Source organism: Nerophis ophidion, linkage group LG04 (assembly GCF_033978795.1).
Source record: "Nerophis ophidion isolate RoL-2023_Sa linkage group LG04, RoL_Noph_v1.0, whole genome shotgun sequence".
NCBI lineage: Eukaryota > Metazoa > Chordata > Actinopteri > Syngnathiformes > Syngnathidae > Nerophis > Nerophis ophidion.
In genome coordinates, this window is record NC_084614.1 from 29,343,308 (window position 1) to 29,364,835 (window position 21,528).

Consider the following 21,528-nt stretch of genomic DNA (forward strand, 5'->3'; position numbering starts at 1 on the left):
TGCTTCTCTGTCAAACACCATCAGCAGCTTTTCAATATTTTCCCGGATTAATATCGGCCATTTAGAAATAATTTCAGCATTCCTGCCTTGCGTTAAACTCCTTCTGCTTCAGTGTGTCATGCTCCTTTGCCCGGATCTTGTTCTGTTTAATTTTGGACTCCCTCAGTTCCTGTTTTGTGCACCCCTGGTTTTGTTCTGGTTACCATGGGTGCTGATTAGTATCGCCTGCCTCTGATTAGTGTTCGGCATGCTCACCTGCTACCGGGCACTAATAAGAGAGCTTCTTATTCACGTTGTGCGCCACACTCTTTCTGGCTTCCTTGTTTGCTGTAAGCAACCGTTACGTTGGTTTTTCCTGTTTCGCTATTCCTGATTCATTTTGGTGATTTAACCCCCAATTCCAACCCCTTGATGCTGAGTGCCAAGCAGGGAGGTAATGAGTCCCATTTTTATAGTCTTTGGTATGACTCAGTCGGGGTTTGAATTCACAACCTACCGATCTCAGGGAGGACACTCTAACCACAAGGCCAGTGAGCAGGCTAAAGCTGGACCTGTTCACCACACAGCTTCTAAACACGTGTAGCTCATCCTACTGTATATCCAGGCTCACAGATAAAATGTTCTGGATGTTATGGGGTGAGTGTGTGGGGGGGATAGGGGCGTGTATATATTTTGGCGTGTATATATTTTCATTTCAAGTATTTCTTATATATGTATATATATATATATATATATATATATATATATATATATATATATATATATATATATATATATATATATATATATATATATATATATATATATATATATATATATATATATATATCTTCCTGTGTGGAGTTTGCATGTTCTCCCCGTGATTGCGTGGGTTCCCTCCGGGTACTCCGGCTTCCTCCCACCTCCAAAGACATGCACCTGGGGATAGGTTGATTGGCAACACTAAAATTGGCCCTAGTGTGTGAATGTGAGTGTGAATATTGTCTGTCTATCTGTGTTGGCCCTGCGATGAGGTGGCGACTTGTCCAGGGTGTACCCCGCCTTCCGCCCGATTGTAGCTGAGATAGGCGCCAGCGCCCCCCGCGACCCCAAAAGGGAATAAGCGGTAGAAAACGGATGGATGGATGGATATATATAATATATATATATATATATATATATATATATATATATACTCATGAATGAGTATATCCCTTTGGCCACCGTGTTCAATGGAGAAGTCTGATCTACAAAATTTCCAGGCAGCATACCCCTTCACCTTCGAGCCGTCCTGGATGAACTGAAATTATTTGTTTCAATCATTTTGGAACTTGCAAGCGTACTTTTTCTTACTCGTCGTCACCATGTCTCTTCTTCATTCTTATGCTTCGCCTCTGTTATGTTTTTGGACATTACTACTTGCTGTAGTTTTGAAGCAATGCATGATGGGAATCCGGATGTTGTGTGTCAGTGTATTAACGTACCGGCTCGACTAAACACATGCTGAGAAATAGCTCCGTGCCTGCCTACTTTATGGTTTATAGATAAACCTATTGATAACGGAGAAATATATAGTCTCCCTTTCAGGTGAGAGTGGACGCTAACATTTTTTTCGGGAGGGGTACTGAAATTCGGGAGTCTCCCAAGAAAATCGGAAGGGTTGGCAAATATGGTAGTCATTGTTGTCTCTCATGAAGTCTGCCAGGAGTAGTCTTGTTGTTGTGTTTTTTGTTGATAGAAATAGCGAACGTAGTAATGCGTCTGTAAAATTAAAACATCTCCATTTGCTTAAAATGAGCAAAATACGTAAATATTACATGTTATTATGAATGTGCCTATTACTACATTACATATCATACCTACTTACAGTGTGTATATAAAACAATGATGGAGGTGTTCAGATGTTTTTCAGAGCGCTTTATAATCAGAATAGAGTGAATCCCATTACCTTTTTTGTTAGCTGACTTTTGCTAGCGTTTATTTACGAGTCAGAATGCATTAAAAAAGAAACATATTCCTGTCAGACATAGGGAATGTGCAAAATTCGGGAAAAAAATTGCAGTTCCCCTTTAAAGGGGAACATTATCACAATTTCAGAAGGGTTAAAACCAATAAAAATCAGTTCCCAGTGGCTTTTTTTATTTTTAGAAGTTTTTTTCAAAATTTTACCCATCCCGGAATATCCCTAAAAAAAGCTTTAAAGTGCCTGATTTTTGCTGTCTGTGAAGCCACCGTCCGTTTTCCTGTGACGTCATCCAGTGATGCCAATACAGATAGCACAGCAAGATATAGCGACATTAGCTCGGATTCAGACTCGGATTTCAGCGGCTTAAGCAATTCAACAGATTACGCATGTATTGAAACGGATGGTTGGATTATGGAGGCAGATAGCGAAAATGAAATTGAAGAAGAAACTGAGGCTATTGAGCCAATAGCTATTGACGCTATTCGGCCATGTCTGCCTTAGCATCGCCGGTAAAATGTGCAGACCATCGATCGGACGTTTCGCATCTTGTGACACTGGATCAACTTAAATCAATCGATTGGTAAGTGTTTGTTTGGCATTAAATGTGGGTGGAGGGAAATGCTGGAAGAAAATATAGTTTCAAAGGTACATACAGCTAGCCTAAATAGCATGTTAGCATCGATTAGCTGGCGGTCATGCCGCGACTAAATATGTCTGATTAGCACATAAGTCAATAACATCAATAAAACTCACCTTTGTGATTTCGTTGACTTTATCGTTTGAAATGCATCTGCAGGTTATCCATACATCTTTGTGCCATGTCTGCCTTAGCATCGCCCGTAAAATGTGCGAACACTCCGGCACAGTCGATGGGGGTCTGGCGGCAGATTTTCTTGGACTTCATCGTTGGAAATGCATCTGCTTTGAGTGTCGCAGGATATCCACACAATCTTGCCATCTTTGTAGTAACATAGCTTTCGTCGGTAAAGTGTGCGGAACAAACGAGTGACCATTTTGTCGGTTTTCCCCACACCCTCGTATTTTGAACAAATTTCGTCCAATATTTTGCCACTTTCGCATCTTTGGGCCAGTGGTGCAACTTGAATCCCTCCCTGTTAGTGTTGTTACACCCTCCGACAACACACCGACGAGGCATGATGTCTCCAAGGTTCCAGAAAATAGTCGAAAAAACGGAAAATAACAGAGCTGAGAGCCGGTGTTTGTAATGTGTTTGAGAAAATGGCGGCTTTATTACCTAGGTGACGTCACGTTCTGACGTCATCGCTCCGAGAGCAATAAATGGAAAGACGTTTAATTCGCCAAAATTCACCCATTTAGAGTTCGGAAATCGGTTAAAAAAAGTATATGGTCTTTTTTCTGCAACATCAAGGTATATATTGACACTTACATAGGTCTAGTGATAATGTTCCCCTTTAAGTTGAGGTACCGCTGTATGAAAAACATATAACACGAAGGATTTAAATTATTGTATTTTATTGGAAATTTTTAGGCAAATTTTTTTCCAGTGTTCAAGGTACTTTAAAATAATATTTTGATTTGTATTTATTAAAACATATCCAATCAGATCAATGTGCAGTTCATTTCCTTGTGCATTTATACCTTTAACTTCCTGCAGACAGTGTTTTAGGTGCACATTAGAGGTCCCACTGATACAAGCATTGTCTATTTGTTGTCAATATTTTGTCAACGACTGACCGGACATTGCTTTAAAAACACACTCTGCCTAATACAACACATTTTAAAAGGAAAACTCAAGTGAATTGATATAAAATACATTCATTCCATATGTACCATATAGTTCATCTGTTGTCTAATTCTAAGCATGGGGGGCTTGAAGGTCCTCATTTGCACATTCTGAGTGCATGGTGGCCACGTTCTGCGCTCCATCCTTAAAGCCATGAAGGAGGATCAGCACCAGGCCAGACTCGGTAACACCCATTAAAGGCAGGGGGCCTTTATACACTTCCTTGATCCTTCATTCTCTTTCATTGGCTTCCTCCTCCTCCTGCCATGACAGCATGATTAACCATCAGCAGCACAATGGGGGCACATGTCCCCGTGGCCACGGACAGTTCCCTCAAACCTGCACGTCCTAATAAGGATTAGGCAAGAAGTTAACAATGAGTCCTTCAGGGGCCACTAATACTATTCCACTCAGTGTCACTTCTCATCCAAGGCTATTCACAATTCCATGTTTGAACATTAGCTATAATCCTCTTATATATCAAAGGTGAACAAATCATATTAATTTAGACATTGCCACCTCGTGGCACATTATGCGCTCCCTGCAGACCCCCAAATCTCCCCATCTGTTATACTTTCTCCACTTCCTCCTCCTTGTCACCCGGTGCACCTCAGTCAGGCTCCTCCAGTCAGTGTTTCACGTAGCATTTTTAACCCTGGTTACAAGTGTACATTTTAAAATAGACAATGATCAGTTTCTGGTTAGGTGGTAGAACATTGAGGGATGGATACATTTCTATACTGCTCACATGTACACATATTTGCATGGTATCTGGTCTAATTAGTCACATGCTAGAAATTGGTGTGTTTTCATTTTGATGCGCTATATAGGGACATACTGGAATCAAAGGGTTGTTCTTGAATTGGGTAAGCAGCCACTTAACCATCAAGAAGCAATACGGGAAGCTCGGCAAACATATGTCTACAGATTTGAATTTACCATACTTTTTGGACCATAAGGCGCACCGGGTTAATAAGTGCACTGTCGATGAGAGGGTTTACTCAGGTCTATTTTTATACAAAAGGCACACCACGCTGTTAAAGGGTCACATTATGATGTGGGATCTGAACCGAGGGTGCCCTTGTGTCTTGTGCACCCCTTTGAGACACTTGTGATTTTGGGCTAGATAAATAATCATTGATTGATTGATTGACATTATCATTATTATTATTTGGAAAGTATTTGGCCACCCATATTTTTCAGGAGTCGGGCTTGGCCCTTTAGTTCCAGTGTAAGGAACTTTGAATGCTCCAGGATACCAAAACATTTTGGACAATGCCATGCTCCCAACCTTGTGGGAACAGTTTGGAGAGGGCCCCTTCCTCTTCCAACATGACTGTGCACCAGTGAACAAAGCAAGGTCCAAAAAGACATGGATAACAGAGTCTGGAGTGTTTGGACTTGACTGGCCTGCACAGAGTCCTGACCTGAACCCGATAGAACACCTTTGGGATGAATTAGAACGGAGATTGAGAGCCAGGCCTTCTCAACCAACATCAGTGTGACCTCACCAATGCGCTTTTGAAATAATGGCGGAAAATTCCTATAAACACATTCCGCAACCTTGTGGACAGCCTTCCCAGAAGAGTTGAAGCTGTTATAGCTGCAAAATGTGGACCGACGTCATATTGAAACCTATGGGTTAGGAGTGGGATGGCACTTCAAGTTCATACAGTATGTGAGTCAAGGAAGGTGGCCAAATACTTTTGGCAATAGAGTGTATTTTTCTACATTTTAAACACTTCCTTGTGGACTACTTAACCTGTAACGGTAGTTTTATGGTCAAAATGTTGCACAGATTAGTTTTTACAGACCAGTCTTTAATCCACTTTATGACCGTCTCTTCAGCTTGTGCCGTTTTGTGAGCAGTCTTATTTCCGTGGCTCCAATTCCATAGCGTCTTCTCCACGTTATATTTTGTTGTAGTATTTTGGACTTTCATAGTGAGTCTACTGACAGCTGTAAATTAGAACTGTACGCTACTTTGTATTAAAATGTCTTAAACCAAAAATATAGAGAAAAAGAAGGAGCTTATTGACTACGCTGCAGTCTGCAATTAAATGATAAACGGGTTGTACTTGTATAGCGCTTTTCTACCTTCAAGGTACTCAAAGCGCTTTGACATTACTTCCACATTTACCCATTCACACACACATTCACACACTGATGGAGGGAGCTGCCATGCAAGGCACCAACCAGCACCCATCAGGAGCAAGGGTGAAGTGTCTTGCTCAGGACACAACGGACGTGACGAGGTTGGTACTAGGTGGGAATTGAACCAGGGACCCTCGGGTTGCGCACGGCCACTCTCCCACTGCGCCACGCTGTCCCTATTGTGGATGCGCACACATTTTCAGGACTTATGCAGATCCAAATACACGACAGCATGTACCAATAGGTGAGAAAAGTTGGTTTTGCATAAAATAGCAAAACAAAACGTCAGATAATATGTCCCCTAATCGGTGTCATTTTGGGCTCCTTATACACACACTTCTAAAATAATGCTATTCGGTACGAGTAATAAAGAAAGTCAAATACGAACAGATATAGATAAAATATAAATGATTGAAAAGAGTAAAAGGAACCACATGTTGGGTGTGATAATAAATGATGAAATTAACTGAAAATCTCATATAAAAATATACAACATAAGATGGCAATAAATATTTCAATAATGAATAAAGCAAAATACGTTCTGGACCAAAAATCACTTCATATTCTCTACTGCTCACTAGTGCTACCATATCTGAGTTATTGTGTTGAAATATGGAGAAACAACTACAAATGTGTGCTTCATTCACTGACTGTGTAACAAAAAAACAGTGAGGAAAATACATAATGCTTAATATGGTGAACATACAAACCTTTCATTTATTGAATCAACAAATGATTTGGTGAACCTGCAAACAGCTAAAATTATGCTCAAAGCAAACTATAACCTGCTAACCAAAAATCTACAAAAACTCTTCTCAAAAACGAATAAAATATAAACTTATAGGAAAAACTACCGTATTTACCTGAATTGCCACCAGGCATATACAAACGTTTGTAGTATGCGCCTGCTTTGAATTACTGCCGGGTCAAACTCGCTTCGCAAAATAATTAGCGCATATGCTTAGTATTACCGCCGGGTCAAACTCGTGACGTCACGTGTGACACTTCCACTGTCATCATTTTCAAAATGGAGGAGGCTGATTTCAATACCGGTAATTTGAAATCGCATAAAGGGAAGAAGATTAAGAGCTATTCAGTAGGATTTAAGGCCCAAGCTATTGAATACTGGTATGCTAAAAGAACAGTAAGCAGCTATATTTTAATAATATAGCTGTAGAGAGGGGGAGCCGACGGTCCGACAGACAGGCAGGGCATGCTGGAGCCCGGCCCAAGATGGCGGCGAGGAGGCGGCGTCGGCGAACGAGCGGAGAGGAGGAGCGTAAGAGCGACCTGGACTGAGGTTTTATTGAAAAATAAACAAAGTCAAACTGCTCAAGCCATGTCCTTTCTTGGTGGTCCTGGGAACCCGCAAAACGACGGCTCGAGACTGTCGCAATACCGTAGCTGCGTGTGTCAAATAGGAGTCATTAAATTAATCCCGCCTCCTGGTGGTAGAGGGCGCTAGTGATCCTTCTTGCGACTACTCGGCTGCAGAAGAAGTGACAATGAGTGACGTGAATTGTGCTGGAACGGATATGACGCGGCGGGTGCACGACGGACCTTTTAGGATGTAACACCTATGCTGGCTATGTAAACAACCGGGCTGAAATAAAGCATGTTCCAGTCCTAAATACCCAGTGTATTTTATACAATAACACTTCCTGGTGGCAGCGATGGGATAAATAGATCACCTACCGCAGGGGTGCCCACACTTTTTCTGCAGGCGAGCTACTTTTCAATTGACCAACTCGAGGGGATCTACCTCATTTAAATATATATCATTTATATTTATTTATTTATGAAAGAGACATTTTTGTAAACAAGTTAAATGTGTTTAATGATAATACAAGCATGTGTAACACATATAGATGTCTTTCTTTCTCAAAGACAAGAATATAAGTTGGTGTATTACCTGATTCTGATGACTTGCATTGATTGGAATCAGACAGTAATGATGATAACGCCCACATTTTCAAATGCAGGAGAAAAAAAGTTGTCCTTTCTGTACAATACCACATGAAAGTGGTTGGTTTTTGGCATCTAATTCATCCAGCTTCCATACACTTTACAAGAAAAACATTGGCGGCAAATTCCGTAGCTTGCTTGATTGACATTCACGGCACCCGAGGGTCTTGTGAGATGACGCTGGCTGCTGCCAGTTCATTATTATGAAAAAATGACAGAGAGGAAGGCGAGAAACACTTTTTATTTCAACAGACTTTCGCGTCGTCGCTTCCGTCAAAACTCTAAAGGCCGACTGCACATTTCCTATCTTCACAATAAAAACCCTGCTTCATGCTGCCTACGCTAACAAAATAAGAGTCTCCCTTTCTGAGGGATCGCTTGTGCACGCCAGTTTTCCGAGACTCTGTATTTAGTTAGCGCAGGCAGCATGAAGCAGGGCTTTTATTGTGAAGATAGGAAATGTGCAGTCGGCCTTTAGAGTTTTGACGGAAGGTACGGCGCGAGAGTCTGTTGAAATAAAAAGTGTTTCTCGCCTTCCGCTCGGTCATATTTTCATAATAATGATCTTGCAGCAGCCAGCGTCATCTCACAAGACCCTCCGGTACCATGAATGTCATTTAAGTGACGTCTTGGTGAAGATTGATGATCACTAATTTTAAGGTCTATTTTTTTAAAAGCCTGGCTGGAGATTGACTGACACACCCCCCGCGGTCGACTGGTAGCTCGCGATCGACGTAATGGGCACCCCTGACCTACCGAGTAGAACGGGAGGGGGAGTTGTCCGTGGATAATTCGGTCATCGCCCCCGAACTTGAGGAGCCAAGCTAACTGATAGCTGCGGTCTGATAGCAGTTTTCTAAACTGAACTTTAAATCAAAGCAGGAGGTAATAAAGAAAGATCTCCATCGAGACAGAGAGACTTTTAAAACTGAAGAAAGATAAGGAAAACTTCTATAAACTAGTTATCGATGCTTTTGATCAGAAGGAGCTGGCATGGATTTTTATTTATAAGTAAAAGTAAGACCATAATAACATTTTTTTTATTCAATGTGCTTTTCATGATGGTATCCTTACATCACAATATTTTTTTTACTGCATGCCTTTGGTAAGTGCCGGAGTGAGAATAGGTTTGAAAATAATTAGCGCATGCTTACTTTTACCGCATGCCTTTGGTAAGCCCAGGAGTGAGAAGAGGTTTTAAACTAATTACCGCCATTCAAGGCAAAACAGTAACTTAAAACATTTGCATGTACTAAAAACACTTAAGACTATTAACACATTCATCCATCCATTTTCTACCGCTTGTCTCTTTCGGGGTCGCTGGGGATGCTGGAGCCTATCTCAGCTGCATTCGAGCAGTAGGAGGGGTACACCCTGGACAAGTCGCCACCTCATCGCAGGGCCAACACAGATAGACAGACAACATTCACACTCACATTCACACACTAGGGCCAATTTAGTGTTGCCAATCAACCTATCCCCAGGTGCATGTCTTTGGAAGTGGGAGGAAGACGGAGTACCCGGAGGGAACCCACGCAGTCACGGGGAGAACATGCAAAGTCCACACAGAAAGATCAGGGCCAAGGACCTCCTTTTTGTGAGGCAAACGCACTAACCCCTCTCCACCGTGCTGCCCTTTAACATATCAGTATGTGGATTTAAAATATGAAATGGATTTCAGCAAGGAAATCAAACAAAGCAGGAATATGATTCAGTTTAAAAGCCTACTGAAACCCACTACTACCGACCACGCAGTCTGATAGTTTATATATCAATGATGAAATATTAACATTGCAACACATGCCAATACGGCCTTTTTAGTTTACTAAATTGCAATTTTAAATTTCGTGCGAAGTATCCTGTTGAAAACGTCGGTATGATGACGCGTGCGCGTGACGTCTCGGATTGTACCGGGCATTTTGTTCCAGCCCGATCCAAGCAATAATTCGTCTGCTTTAATCGCATAATTACACAGTATTCCGGACATCTGTGTTGCTGAATCTTTTGCAATTTGTTCAATTAATAATGGAGACATCAAAGAAGAAAGATGAGGGTGGGAAGCGGTGTGAGAAGTGGTCTCGCCGCAGATGTTGTCCGTCTTTCAGCTTGTTAACAGCCAAGGACGAACCAGCACCCCAACGAAGATAAGGCATATCAACAGCAAACAAAGCAGAGAAAGGGCGCAATCACAAGGCCCCCAGCACATTCCGTTCTGAATAATCATGTATTGTGCGTACTGAGCTGCTTGTACAATGTGTGACCCCTCCCTTTAGAAGCAGCCTCAGCATGTAAATAGGGAATTTTTCCACCGAATAAATAGAGGAGCGCATGGACTGTTCCTCAGAGCGTAGGGTGAGACTGTAACTGAGAGTGCAGCGCCATGTGTTCTCCTCATGAGCAAAATTGAACTCTGTCTCTGCCTGATTCCTTGCTTCTTGTTCTGTTTAATAGATAGTTTGGTGCTTAAACCTGACACTTATGTGTGACTGCTATCTACTGGTCACACTTATCATTACATCATACACCACAACGAGAATAAGCACAACTCGAATTAACTCATACATAAGGTGCACCGGGTTTTTTGTAAAAAATTTAAGGATTTTAAGTGTGCCCTATTATACAAAAATATGATATCTTGCAGCGTACTCCAAGAATCATTACTGGGACCAAAATTGTTCAATATCAATACAACCAACATTGATGAAGTTACAACAGTTTTAAATGTAATACTATTTGCAGACGATACGAACAATGAGATAAGCTCATGTCTTACATAATCTGAACACAATTTACAAACAATTTGTTAATGAGAAGTTTATTGATTACTATTTATTTAGATATGTAATTAATCTTTGTTAGTATTAGAAATTAAGTGCAGGAAGTTAAAAAAATATGTTGGTGATTGTTGATAAAATGATGAAATGGGTTGCATTACATAAACTCTGCTTCTTCTTACTCCTTTTTAGACATTAAATATGAGTAACGTTTAACGTGTGATGTATCATAGTGTAACTGTAAGCATGTACGAAATAAACTAATACCCCCATTATCATGTTAATTAACAAGCAAATAATTTAATAAAACATTTATGTATTTTAAAATGGGTTTAATATCCCCATACTACCACGACTGTCACCACACCATAGACACATGAATTAACCTAAGATTGACTGATACTGAACTCTACCAGGGGTAATACAAATTAAAGTGTCTCTAACATCCCCCATTCACCCCTTTTCATTTTTTTCGTCCTTTTTCTCCTCGCACTACTGCCTCTGGATGTTTTTTTTTTTCCTCCCCTATCTGGACTCGTCCTCGTCACTCACCTGTCTAGGAGACATCAGCTGTTCCATTTGTCTGACAGACGGGTGCAAGCAAAGTCTGATGGAGTAATTTGCCAGAAATGTAGAGAACATGAGTGATCAGAGAAATGTCATCCAAGGTGGCGTAGAATACTGCTGTGCTGTGAGATGGAGACAGAGGTCTATTTTTACTCATCACAAGTACTGACAGATTGTACCACTTCAACCCTTTTCTTTGTCAGTATTATGTCCCTCAGTTTACCGATGCTTTATATTTGCTACGTGTCTGGGCTTAATACCATTAAATAAGAGATAAAATATCCCAATGATAATGACCAGACATCACTTTATTTTAATTAGGAAATGTATGTTATTTAGTTTGTTCAGGCTAATTCAATTATTGTTTTTTTCTCTGTAATTTCTATATCATTAATCTACTCGATATGACACTTAATGGATGGGTACGAAATTTGGTACTTTTATAGGCACTGACAACATTTTGTTGACATTAACAGATATTAATTTACGTAAGAACAAACGCTGCCATATTTGAGACTACACTTCTGGTTGCCGACGAAACACTTGGCAAGTAAATAAGCACTGTGGGCGTAATGTGTATTTAAGGTTTTGTTTTTTCAAAATCTGCTACCTTAATGGTAATTGTCGTTGACATACTACTGATAAGCATTAGCGATTTTTACATGGAGATTTCGACACCTCCAAGTTTAGGGATGAAATCTACATCTGAGATTTACGTTACAACTTCACAACAAGGGCCTGATTTAGTAAGATCCAAACACCATGCAGTAAACAATGAGTGCAAACTAAAAAAAAAAGGGTGTACTATTAGTAGGTGTATTAAGAGAGATCTATTAAGACTGTGTGTGCAATTGTAAAGTGGTGCAGACAGCCTTATTTAAATGAGGATTTTGCGTGTACTATACAGGGCATCACCATGGAGACACTCTCATTCACTGCACATTCATGTTATCATGCTCCTACTTGTGGCATTTTGTGAGAGGCTGCACTTATTCTGCTTAAGACACAAAAAGTGCATACATTAAGATTTTGTTTTATATGAGAAAATGTTTTATAATATATTAGGCGGGGCATGGGACTGGAAACTGCTGGCAGACCTGGGCCAAAGGCTCTGCTTCCCAGTTGACTTCGCGTCCACCAACCTGCGGCCAGATCTTGTTCTGTGGTCAGCTTCGCCAGACTCGTGTACATCATAGAGCTCACGGTGCCCTGGGAGACCGCAATGGAGGAGACCTACGAGCGCAAGAAATTGAGGTACACTGAGCTTGCAGCCGATGCGCAACAACAAGGCTGGAAAGCGAGGGTACGCCCAGTGGAAGTAGGCTGCAGGGGGTTCGTGGCCACCTCAACATCCAGGTTCCTCAGAGAAATGGGAGTGAGAGGGTAGGCCCACCGGCAGGCAGTGAAAGACCTCTCCAAAGCGGCTGAAAAGGGGAGTCAGTGGCTGTGGGTCAAGTGAAGGGACATCACCTGGGCTTTCAAGTGAGTTGATGGCATCTAGGGAGTGATCCTGGGACGCTGGGACTCACTGCTGAACCCTCTGGAGGAGTCGTTGGCCTATCAGCGAAACACTGAGGAAGAGGGGCACCCACTTGATAACCCAGAGGATGTCTTCACTCACTTCACCATTTCACAAAGTCGCATAGGTGTCTCAAGTATGAAATAGGGGTTTGTAACATCTAGTCTTACACAACAGATATTTTATGGTGGAAAAATAACATACGTCAATACAAAAAACTAAATCACACCAAAATCCATTAATTTAATTCATTTTATTCGGCCATTTAAATTCTCTTGCAGCTAAAAAAATATATAAACTGATGTTGCTGAATATGTCTTTTTTATTTTTATTTCTGACCGTCCAAAATGTTGACACACACATACATAGGATGAAGGTCCATCCATCGTCTGTCCGTGCAGCGCGAGCACCGATCCTGCAGCCATGTGGGGAACTGTCAGTTTGCGTGTCCTTTTTACAAATGCCAAATAAAACCCAAAAAAGTGCATGGAATGGGGTTATGAGTGTTGAAAAATCTCTCTGCGTTATATTTGCATTTTCTCCTGCCAGTATTATATTTTGCATATTCATGAAGACAGATACGCAAAAAGGATTGCACGCCTTATTATGCTCACTTAAGAGACGTAATCCACTTTGCACACGTTTAAGTTTGTGTGGGCTATCAGGTTTATACGCGTTTTAGTACATGCAAGCCTTTAGTAAATCAGGCCACACGTGAGAAAAACATACAATATTTACAGCATAAACACTTTTGTAGCGCACAGCATAAGACTATAAGGGCAAAGTCAGCTTCATGGCAAAGACTACTTCCTAACTAGGCATCGAACCGTCGACCAGGGGTGCCCAAACTTTTTCAGCATGCGAGGTACTTTTCAAATGACGTGTCATTTATATATATATATATATATATATATATATATATATGTATATATATATATATATATATATATATATATATATATATATATATATATATATATATATATATATACATAAATATATATATGAAACAGTTCTGTAGAGATAAAGTAGTCTTGTGATTTTTCCCACACACACACACACACATATATATATATATATATATATATATATATATATGTGTATATATATATATATATAGACGTTAGTTCAAAAAAACACACAGAGGCAATATTATCCCTACAAGCCTGTTTGGCATGTTTCCAAGCTCGTTGGGGGGATTTTATATCAAATATATATTTGGGAAATAGACTTGTAGGGATGATTAAGCCTCTGTGTTTTTTCCTGACCTAACGTATATTCCGCTCTACTCCGATAGTGAGCACCTTATAACGGATAAATTACAGAAACCTCGACTATATATATATATATATATATATATATATATATATCTCCATCCATTTTTCTACCGCTTATTCCCCCTATATATGTATATGTATATATATATATATATATATATATATATATATATATATATATATATATATATATATATATATATATATATATATATTATGTATATATGTATATATTACATTATAATTTATATGTATTTATCTTAACCTTTTTGTTAACATAGTAAAGGTGTTTTGATAAAAATGCATGTTTAACATATAGGTTCTTGTCTAGAATATAGAATTTGGTTGAAGTTGGTGTATTACCTGATTCTGATGACTTGCATTAATTGGAATCAGACAGGATTCACAATAGTGCTAACAACTTTCTCATTTTCTAATTTCCATTGTGGGGGTGTAATAAAATCCAAATTGTGTCCAATACCACATGAAAAAGGTTGGTTTTTGGCATCTTATTTGTCAAGCTTCCATACTTGTTTTTATACACTTCAGAAATACATTGATGGCAAACTCCATAGCTTGCTAGCTTGGGTGCGCTATCTTTCTGAGACTCTTATTTGCTCAGCGCAGGCAGGATGAATCAGCACTTTTATTGTGAAGACAGGAATGTGTGCGTCGGTCTTTAGGCTTTTGACAGCAGGTACAACGCGAGAGTCTGTTTAAAAAAAAAGTGTTTTTCGCCTTCCTGCTGGTCTTTTTTTCCTTCACACAGAGCTTGCAGCAGCCAGCGACATCTCACAAGATCCTCTGGAGCCGCGAATGTCAATTAAGTGACGAAAGTGACATTGAAGTGAAGATTGATGATCGCAAGTTTTTAGTGTGAGAATGAGATATTTTTAAGTGTTCTTTCCTAGTCAATAGTCATGTTTAAAGCAGCTAGTGTTTTTCCATGTGAACATTTTGGGGTTGTCTTATGTCTGTTAGTAAACTCTTTTATTTTTTGTCTTAAGGGCTCCTGGTTGTCGACTCAGCAGCTGTATTTCTTTCTGGGGGGGAGGGCCTGTTTTTGCTCTACATAAGCAGACTCTTTTTGTTTGAATTTAAACCTCGCTGGTTGCGTTGTAAGGGCTGGTCTCCTAAAGCTTTAGTAAAACTTGGCCAAGTGCTAGTCTGTCTCTGTGGTCCTTTTTATATAGTACCAATTTAGTACCAATTTGTTGGTACTAAAATTATTTCGCTACTTTTCGGTGCAGTTTGGTACTTTTCTAAAAAAAGGGGACCACAAAAAATTGCAATATTTGCTTTATTTTAACAAAAAATCTTAGGATACATTAAACAAACGTTTCTTATTGCAGTTAAGTCCTTAAATAAAATAGTTAACATACAAGACAACTTGTCTTATAGTAGTAAGTAAACAAACAAAGACTCCTAATTTTGCTGCTGACATATGCAGTAAAATGTTGTATCATTTATCATTCTATTATTTTGTGTATGTTATTAAGGACAAGTGGGAGAAAATGAATTATTAATCTACTTGTTCATTTACTGTTAATATCTGCTTACTTTCTCTTTTAACATGTTCTGTCTACACTTCTGTTAAAATGTAATAATCACCTATTCTTCTGTTGTTTGATACTTTACATTAGTTTTGGACAATACCACAAATGTGAGTATCAATCCGATACCAAGTAGTTACAGGATCATACATTGGTCATATTCAAAGTCCACATGTGTCCAGGGATATATTTCTTGAGTTTATAAACATAATATAAATGTTTTTAAAATGAAAGAAGATGTTGTGGTGCCAAAAAATATCGACGTAATCAAATGTGATAGATAAGTGCCTTTACTTGATATCATTACAGTGGATGTTTGGTGTAGAACCGCCAATGGCGTTTGATTACATTTTGATGCCAGTGAGCTACAGTGTGTAGTAAAACATGTTTAGCTATTCCTCGTCCTGCAGGGATGATCCTTGTAAGAAACTCATGGAGACCAAAATTAGTGATTTAGAAGTAGCTAAAACACTACCGACGGCGGATGGACGTTACCCACTAACTCGCTAGCCACGTCTTAAAGCACCTCTTCCTGAGGAAGTTTCAGTGATATAACTTCGACTTTATTGTTAATTTTTAAGCCAAAATGCGTCCGTCCATGCAACTGCATGCAAAGTCGACTATATCGTAATACTTGCAAATGCGAGTCAAGAAACAAGATTTAACAACTGGACAGCACAGTTATCATTATTAGCTCATTTCAAATGTTACATTAAAAATCAGATTGCAGTAATAAATAATTAATGTTTATTAACACATGCAAAGTACCACTCAGTACTGGTATCGATTCTCAGGTACTAGGAAATCTGAAAGGTACCCATTCTATTAACAGTATTAATACAACAATGTATCCATCAAATTATAATAAAACAAATCTACATAACCAATCAAGGTAATTGAATTAATAGTAAAAGAATGGTTCCTGACACATCCCTCTGTTGGATTTTGCCATCGAAAGTTGTGTAGCTGTGGTACACACACTCCCCATTTATCATTCTGGTCCATTATTTACACATCTCACAGTAGCGAGCAATCAGAATAGTGAAGGCAATGGGGCTGAAACCTGTCTGGTGCAAAGCCCAGTGTGATATGACGGCTTCTTTCACAACGTATTTGCTTTACCAGAAAAGGGGATTTGACTGTGGCAAGCCACCATTTAATGCCATCATTATCAAATGCTTTGTAACAAAGACATGATTTACATGAAGAAAGGCTAGGACAATCTTTCTGTTGGCATGATAGGATGATGACGACCATGGATTAACTCTGGATCTAAACGATTTAAAATAACAGCAACAAAACCTTTTCACACTTAGTTTGCAGACTTAATAAGGGGTAACAATTCGAGATGCAACTTCAGTAGAAGCATTTAAGTCTCACCTTAAAACTCATTTGTATACTCTAGCCTTTAAATAGACCTCCTTTTTAGACCAGTTGATATGCCACTTCTTTTCTTTTTCTCCTCTGTCCCCCCCTCCCTAGTGGAGGGGGTCCGGTCCGATGACCATGGATGAAGTACTGGCTGTCAAGAGTCGGGACCCAGGATGGACCGCTCGCCTGTGTATCGGTTGGGGACATCTCTACGATGCTGATCCGACTCCGCTTGGGATGGTTTCCTGTGGACGGGACTCTCGCTGCTGTCTTGGATCCGCGTTGAACTGAACTCTCGCGGCTGTGTTGGAGCCACTATGGATTGAACTTTAACAGTATCATGTTAGACCCGCTCGACATTCATTTCTTTCGGTCCCCTAGAGGGGGGAGGGGGGGGGGGTCCTCTCCAAGGTTCTCATAGTCATCATTGTCACTGAGGTCCCACTGGGTGTGAGTTGTTCTTGCCCTTATGTGGGTTCTTCCGAGGATGTCGTATACGTAGTGGTTTGTACAGTCCTTTGAGACATTTGTGATTTAGGGCTATATAAATAAACATTGATTGATTGATTGATAGTAAAAAATAAAAACTGCAGTCCAATTTACAACAACATTGATAGGAAAGATTGTGAAAAGTGTGGTTAAATGTTTGGACTTACTGCTACAAATTAGTTGTTCTGAAACTTTTCATCGGTAATGTATGTGCAATAAATTGTAAATGGTATGTATGTATACAGCGCTTTACTGTACCTGCACATTACCCAAGGTGCTCTACATTATACATCACAATTACTCATTCACACACATGCAATCACTGATGGCGGAAGCTGCCATGCAAGGCTAACCATGGCACATCAGGAGCATGGTGGGTGAAGTGTCTTGCCCAAGGACATAATAACCGTGACAAGGATGGTAGAAGCTGGTTTCGAACCAGGAACTCTCAAGTTGCTGGCACACAATGTTAAAAGTTATGTTGGCGTTTAGTCACAACTAAGTCAAAAGAGTTATGACAACTTCAACTACAAAAAAAGCACTCAATAAAAACCCATAATAATAAGTTCAGTTACCCTCAGAAAGTAAGTCAAGGTGGGCTTTTCAACCAACAGACAAAATAACATACATTTAAGTTCTCTTAAGTAATGTATTCAGGTGGACATCACATGATACAGATACAAATTGTGAGTCGTATCCATTAGTCTCCATATGGAAGGCATGGCTCAGTGGGTAGAGTGGCCGGTGTATACAAAGCCAGGCTGTAAATAGAGGGTCAAGCTCATAGTCATGTTCCTAGCTCCTGGTTGCTTGTGGTTCATTGATTTTTGTGTGTGAATTGATGCATGTGATAATGGACATACTGCTTTCTCAGGTAGGGTGCCATGCTATATAACAGTGGTTCTCAAATGGGGGTACGTGTGCCCCTGGGGGTACTTGAAGGTATGCCAAGGTGTACGTGAGATTTGGCAGAGGGGTTAGTGCGTCTGCCTCACAATACGAAGGTCCTGCAGTCCTGGGTTCAATCCCAGGCTCGGGATATTTCTGTGTGGAGTTTGCATGTCCTCCCCGTGAATGCGTGGGTTCCCTCCGGGTACTCCGGCTTCCTCCCACTTCCAAAGACATGCACCTGGGGATAGGTTGATTGGCAACACTAAATTGGCCCTAGTGTGTGAATGTGAGTGTGAATGTTGTCTGTCTATCAGTGTTGGCCCTGCGATGAGGTGGCGACTTGTCCAGGGTGTACGCCGCCTTCTGCCCGATTGTAGCTGAGATAGGCGCCAGCGCCCCCCGCGACCCCAAAAGGGAATAGGTGGTAGAAAATGGATGGATGGATTCTAAAAAATAGTAACAATTCAAAAATCCTTTATAAATATATTTATTGAATAATACTTCAACAAAATATAAATGTAAGTTTATAAACCGTGAAAAGAAATGCAACAATGCAATATTCAATGTTGACAGCTAGATTTTTTGTGGACATGTCCCATAAATATTGATGTTAAAGATTTCTTTTTTTGTGAAGAAATGTTTAGAATTAAGTTCATGAATCCAGATGGATCTCTATTACAATCCCCAAAGAGGGCACTTTAAGTTGATGATTACTTCTATGTGTAGAAATATGTATTTATAATTGAATCACTTGTTTATTTTTCAACACATTTTTTGTTATTTTGATATCTTTTTTTTCCAAATAGTTCAAGAAAGACCACTACAAATGAGCAATATGTTGCACTGTTATACAATTTAATAAATCAGAAACTGATGACATAGTGCTGTATTTTACTTATTTATCTCTTTTTTCAACCAAAAATGCTTTGCTCTTATTAGGGGGTACTTGAATTAAAAAAAAAATGTTCACAGGGGGTACATCACTGAAAAAGGTTGAGAACCACTGCTATATAAATACAGCCGATTCACCATGTTGAGCCAAATTTACTTACTGATGTAGGAACTTGATAAGATATATTGAATCAACATGTTTTACAGTTATCTCAACTCATATTTTCAAGTTCAGCTTCTATCAGACCGAATTTCAACTCGTGTTTTTTCATGAAGTGTAATATAATTGACACTCTAAGTTGACCCATCTGAGCTCAGTCAAAGCAACAAGACTGATTTGAGTAAAAAAAAAAAATGTTAACAGTGTGACCGCTCTACTATTTGAGCCTAACTGAAACTATGCAAAACAAAAAACAGTTGCATTAAAAACAGAAAGTAGAGTGGTAATTTGCTTTTGTCTACAAACAGGAGAGGGGAGGGTGTGAAGATGATCAATATATATAACTCAAACACTTCATCTACAGGCACAGGTCTTCAGTGGGGGGGCTGAAATAACAATATTTAAAGATGGCACACATGGCTGTCATAGCTCAAATAGATTGTCCTCGTATTTCTTCAAAACAGACATCTTTGTTCAGGGGTGATATATATATTTTTAAGCACACATGCATCAACAGGAGAGCAGGAATTTAGGCTTTTTTGCAAGATCACCTCTTTCATTCTTGAACAGAAAAAAAGGCACCAAGTCGTGAGTGAATCAAACCTGACATGGCAATTGTAGGGACTCACTCCCCTCAGGAAGCGGGCGATGCTGATCTCTGACCACTCCTGATAGAGGAGCGCGGTGCACTTTCACATCATTCACAAAAGCCAAACGACGTGGAGCAGCGAGGCACTGCTGAGAGCTGATCGCAGGTCCGAAGATATTATCTGAGGTCACAAGTGAAGAATCAATGATTGTGGCTCATTCTGCTGCCCCAGCGATGTGATTTGCGCTCACCCCTTGTGGGAGTCCGATGTGACAGCCTGCAAATAGGTTTATTGACCATGCAAATGTAGCATCAGTTGATGAAGCAGTTTGAACAAACAGTTTGCAAAGCAATGTTTCGCATGCAACATATTTACATGCTTCTGGCGACCGCTTTTCTTGATTGCACTGCAGTTCTAGATGATTCGCTAATTTAGGTTTGGGGGGTTTTCCATGAAGGCCCAACCCTGCAGAGGACTATAGAGTAGCGTGAATAAAAAGCAGCGGGGGTGCCAGAGCTTACATGTTTTGTCACGAGCATATGTCTTAGTCAAGAGTCACGGAGCGTTGGGCCTGGCAGACGTTCAGGGTGTGATCAGCTGCTCCATTAGCACTTCTCTCTGCACATTCCCTCCACTCTCACCACCCACTTCCCCACGGACACCACACTCTCGCAAGCGCAGTGGGTGAGGATGCATATCAAATTCATGAGATTCATCTGCCCGTCATTATAAAAATGTTGTACAGTTATACCTCGCTTGTTTTGTTACTGAGTCGAAAAGCAGGGAAAAAAATGGAAGCGATTTTGTATAAAAACATCATGTAAATGTTTTTATTTATTGTTTGCTTATAAAAAAAATTACATTGGACAAACCGGTATTGTTTAAGTGTGTTAACACATGTGCACAGGAGTTTTTTAAGAATATGTAAATATTCCAAATAATTACATTAGAAAGGTGGGAATGAAAGAAAATGTAGTGTGCAATTGGGAAGACGTGGGCATCCACGTCAACAATATGATTAGGAGGTGAGCAATGATGGTCGTGGACACTATCACAACTACATCTGAGAATATGTAGATGTAACGTAACTAAGGATATGATAATAGCAAAATAAACTAAATTAATCTCCTGACAAAAATATATAGAATTTTGAATTAATCTGCATTTGTTAAAAACACAAGTAATTAAACAAGCTTTATGTAGTTGGGTCAAAGGTGTAGCGACATTGTTATTGTAAGAGCAAACATGGAGTAACACATCGGCGTGCTACAGTATTAGCCGTAAAAGCTAACTACGGCAAGAGATAAGCTAGCTTCGACGTCAGCACGAAACGCGTTTGACTTTGTCATGCACAACACTGCAATGCAACACCAATTTGTACTGACTGAAAAACGTGAACAATCATATTACAGTATCCGTAAAGTATTAGCCCGCATTTCGTGTTTTGTTTGTACACAGCTAGCCCGACAGCGTATGTAGTTGTAGTAACACACATGGCGTGCTGCGTGTATCATAATCAATAATAAAGTGTAACTCATTCGATGGACAGTTGTACGTTTGGTCCAGTTAGCCGAGGACATTTATTTCGGTGTATTTGGGTAAGCACTCCATTCATGT